Source organism: Penaeus chinensis, chromosome 7 (genome assembly GCF_019202785.1).
Source record: "Penaeus chinensis breed Huanghai No. 1 chromosome 7, ASM1920278v2, whole genome shotgun sequence".
Taxonomy (NCBI): domain Eukaryota; kingdom Metazoa; phylum Arthropoda; class Malacostraca; order Decapoda; family Penaeidae; genus Penaeus; species Penaeus chinensis.
Window position 1 is genome coordinate 7772188 of NC_061825.1, and position 5000 is coordinate 7777187.

General features: G+C 47.6%; 1 protein-coding gene across 5 annotated transcripts in view; it reads left to right on the forward strand.

The window, feature by feature from the left end:
• Positions 1–5000, forward strand: part of LOC125027150 (calpain-15-like) — a 49806-nt gene that overhangs the window by 18722 nt on the left and 26084 nt on the right. The window lies entirely within an intron of this gene.

Below are 5000 nucleotides of genomic sequence, written 5' to 3' on the forward strand. Positions count from 1 at the left end.
AGATCCCCCGTCTTCACAACTCCCGTTGGCTGGCACACAGCCACTAGTGGCTGATCCACCAATCAGTGAGGCACCACCTTCCATCGAAGAGAGGAGAAGGGCGGTCTCTAGGCTGGAGAGCGGAAAGGTTGCTGGTGTATGTGGGATTGCTGCGGAGTTGTTGAAGGCGGGTAGAGAAGCCATGATCTGTGGTTTGCATGCAGTCCTGTCTGCCATTTGGGAGACTGGTACCATTCCTCCTGACTGGAAAAGGGGCTTGGTCATCCTTGGGGTCCGACCTCGGTGAAGGAGGCATGTAGTCTCGGACGAGACTCTGAACACTATAGAGATGAGTCGTGCTGCCAGACTGGATGGGAACCATGTCTTGCTCAGGGAGCTGTCTCATTCTGCTAGATCCTCTTTGAGAATGGACCAAGAGAGGTGCGTTAGGGGCATCGTGGAAGATTTTGGGTAAAATGACCTTCGACCTGCTTTCCGAGGCCTGAGGGAACTCCGGTCAAAGTCCATCTCTCAATTGGGCTCGGTGAGGGCAGAGGATGGTTGCATTGTGTCAGAGCTGGGTGAGTGTAGGGCCTGTTGGGCTGAGTCCTTTGAGCAACTGTATTGGGTAGATCCCCCGTCTTCACAACTCCCGTTGGCTGGCACACAACCACTAGTGGCTGATCCACCAATCAGTGAGGCACCACCTTCCATCGAAGAGAGGAGAAGGGCGGTCTCTAGGCTGGAGAGCGGAAAGGTTGCTGGTGTATGTGGGATTGCTGCGGAGTTGTTGAAGGCGGGTAGAGAAGCCATGATCTGTGGTTTGCATGCAGTCCTGTCTGCCATTTGGGAGACTGGTACCATTCCTCCTGACTGGAAAAGGGGCTTGGTCATCCCCATTTGGAAAGGGAAAGGGGATCAGAAGGACTGTGTCAACTACAGAGGTATTACATTGCTCAGCGTACCAGGCAAGGTCCTCGCTCATCTGCTTTTGGCACGAGTGCGCGACCACCTATTATGAGCACAGAGACCTGAGCAGTCTGGTTTTACACCCAAGAAGTCAACTATAGACCGCGTCTTAGCACTTCGTGACCTTGTGGAACGCCGACTTTAGTTTCAACAAGGTATGCTTGCAGTTTATGTTGGTCTCAAGAAGGCTTTCGACTCAGTGCACTGGGAGAGTCTCTGGACCTTACTGGGTCTCCGTGGGATTCCCCCCTGGGATTATTGGTTTGCTGTCTGGGCTGTATATAGATACCGAGAGTGCTGTCAAGTGTGGGGAGGGCATCTCTGCCTTTTTCTCGGTGTCTGCCGGGGTGAGACAGGGATGTGTCCTGGCCCCAGCCTTTTTCAATACTTGTATGGACTGGATACTTGGCCGTGCCATGAATCGTAGTTCCTGTGGGGCATCAATTGGTAATTTCAAGGTCACAGACCTTGACTTTACCGATGATGTAGTGATTCTAGCAGACATTGGAGGTCCTGCAAGTAGCTCTCGAGGCGCTGCATGAGGAGGTGAAGCCATTGGGACTGGCAGTCAACTGGACCAAGACCAAGGTTCAGGAATTTGGGGACTTTTTGGTTGTCGATGTTCAGTCTGTGTATGCCTGTGGTGAGAACATTGAGGTCTTGGATAGGTTCACTTATCATGGTAGTGTAGTGCAGAGCGACGGAGGTTCTGGCCGGGAAGTCACTCGAGGACTCGGACTGGCCTACGGTGTTATGGACTCACTCTATAGGAGTATTTGGCGTTGTCAGTATTTGACTAAGAGAAATAAGATCAGGCTCTTCAGAGCACTGGTGATCCCGGTCTTACTCTATAGGTGTGAGACCTGGACACTGAACAGTGCTCTGAAGGCCCGTCTTGACTCCTATGGTACTAAGTATCTTCGCAGAATCATGGGGTATACCTGGAGGAACCATGTGTCCAATCAGAGGATACTCCATGAGACTGATTCAAGATATAATACCAGTCTGATACGAGAGCGCCAACTTCAGCTCTTTGGGCATGTGGCTCGTTTTCCTGAGAAAGATCTGGCTCATAGGATCATCTCTGAGAGGGTTGACTCAGGCTGGAGAAGACCAAAGGGAAAGCCACGGAACTCTTGGCTGAAGCAAATCGATCAGAACTGACAAGATGTGCTGGGATTGGGAAGGAATGCTGCATGGAGGCTTGCTCAGAGGGACCCCAGGAGGTGGTGGCAAAGGTTGAGCGCGGCAAAGCGCAGCCATGCGTATGCCCCCTTATGATGATTATGATATATATATATATATACACACACATATATACATTTATATATATATGTAGAAAGGATGAAAGGCTGGTGTTATGTCAGTCATAAACGGTCTCCAGGAGCCATGGGCATGGTATTCCCTTCTTTAACCCCCTAGCCCTTTTCCCTCATGGGGACCCTGAAGAGTATACCATTTCTTCTCCCCATTCAGGCTCTCAATGGCCATTTATGAAGATTTTTTCCCTTATTAGGGGTATTAACGCTTACCTCTTCACTAACTAGATTATTTAAATTTGATTTCATTAATTTCCTGACCTCTATTTCTTATTTGACTATGGCTATGACCACTGATACTAATACCCCCTCCTCAATGTTTGCTGTAAAGTCTATCCATTCTGAATCATCCATTCAGCTCATTACTCAACCTTCAGACTACACCCCTTCCCCTCTCCCAACATCCACTCCATATCCTTCTGCACAGTCTTCTTCATTGTCTACCCTCACCCCCTTATCACTTTTCTTCATTCTTATTATCCTCCTTATTATCCTCCCAACAGTACTACCTCTCTCCATACCACCCTATCTTCCTTTTGCCCTTGTCCTTCTACTGTTTCTACCTCTGCAAACATTTTGTGTACCCTTTATGGCTCAGCCAAGTGGGATTGATTTTTTGTGATTCCCCCCACAGCCCCATTCTCGGACAATACCCTTCTCTTCCAGTAATGTCTCCAAAAACAAGTATGCGAAGTTGATTTTGAGTCCCAAGCTCATGACTATCTGACTTCACTGGCAAACCTATTCCTGCCCAACTTCACTCCTCTCTTAACCCCTTCCGGACGGGTCACACTGTGAGGCGTCAAAACAAACTGCTAGATCTGTGGCGTGTGGCTGTATGCCCCGGCAGCGCGTCAGAGCGATACGCGACTGTGATTCTGCTTGATGTACCAAACTCCTGTGCTCAAAATCGGCACGTTGCCATTGATCTCCAGAGTGTAGAGTTTTTTTTTTAGTTTTCTTCACCCATCATCAAGGGGTTAATACTTGTACCGGAACTGTTTCCGTCTCCCTGATTGATTGTCCTGTCTACGACAAGGACTGGTCAGACTGTGAAAATGACTTGCTCACATCCCTTGTCAGTTACAATGCAGTGGCAGTCCAGTGCTACACTATTCCTCCCAGAGCCCAACATAAGTCCTACTACAGTATTGCCAAGTTAGCTTCCATAGACATGACCTCCCCCATAAAGTTTATATTGGAGGAGTGTCCTGCCCTATCTGACCATATTGACCCCTTCCATTTCAATGTCTGAAATGTTGGCGTTTGGGCCACCCAGCCAAACACTGTCACTCCATAGCCAGCTGCCCTCAATGTACCCACCGCACATGTGCCAATTGCGGTGGCTCCCATAACATATTTTATAGAAGCTGTCCTGCCTAGAAGCTCAAATCTGAGGTTGCAGTTCTCAGATTCAAACTAGGCCTCACTCTACATGAGGCCAGACAAGAAGCATGCCGATGAGATTTTTCTCCTACCTATTTGAAAATTACTTTGCTCCGCACCCCTTCCATCTTCTCAAGATGTCTTAGCATCTCCCCCAGTATCTCTTCCCTCTACCCCACTCATCCTATCTATACTCACTGTCTCCCAGTTAATTTTCTTTTCCAGTCTATATCCAGATACTCCAATCTCTACTATGTCCCCTCCTCCTCCCCTCCTCCTCCTCCTCCTCCTCCTCAACCTCCTCCTCCTCCTCCTCCTCCTCCTCCTCCTCCTCCTCCTCCTCCTCCTCCTCCTCCTCCTCCTCCTCCTCCTCCTCCTCACTCTACTGTCGCACCAGACAGTCTAAACATTCCACTCCATCTTCCACATCCTCTCTACACCCATCTCTTCCTCTGCTTCTCCGACATCTATTCCTTCTTCTCCTACACCTTTTTTTCTCAGACCCTTCCATCCAACTCCCCTCCAGAACCTCTGGAAGATATCAAAACCTTGCTAAATATGACCCAAGTAAGTGCTCCTTTCCCTCACCCACCCTCTAATCCATCTGTTCATAATCTCTACATTTACTCTATATTTATTTGCTGATATCCATCCTCCTTCATCTTAAGTTCCCCCCTACTTTTCTTCCTCCCACTCTCCCAGAAATACCCCATCCTTTCCTTCTCAGTGTGCATCCCCATTCTCTCTTCTTCCCCAATATCCATATCAATATCACCTGGATCCTCATGTGTCTCCCTTCTGTAGTGTACTTCTCTGGGTCCCTCCCCTCTTGACAGTCTTCCTGATACTTCACCACTTTCCCCTGTTCTCTTATCTCATTCTCTGGATTCTTTTCCTACTTAGACATTTACCATTTCTACCCAAAATACCATCTGATTGTTTCATAATGGCTCTTTTGAAAAGCCATTATACCTTTAACCCATTGCTGACGGGCATGACGTGTACGTATGTGCCATGCTCACTGTGAGTTACTTGTTTTACTCATAGACGGCTACACTTGTACTAAGTCACCAATGAACCAATTACGAGTACCTAACCTAACCTGTCTCGCCTGTTTACCCTTTTCTTTGATTTACAAAAAAATCTTACGTTATCTTATTTTGCTGTTACTAATGCTTATAACATTATAGTAATTATAATGTTAATAATAAAAATAGCACCATCAATATTCATAGCACTAGTAAGAAATACGTTTTTCCCGCCAATTCAAATCAGGTAAGGTCACAAGGTCTAATTGACTCCTTTGTGGCTAAGCACTAGCAGAGCCTATGTGCAGACATTTCACAA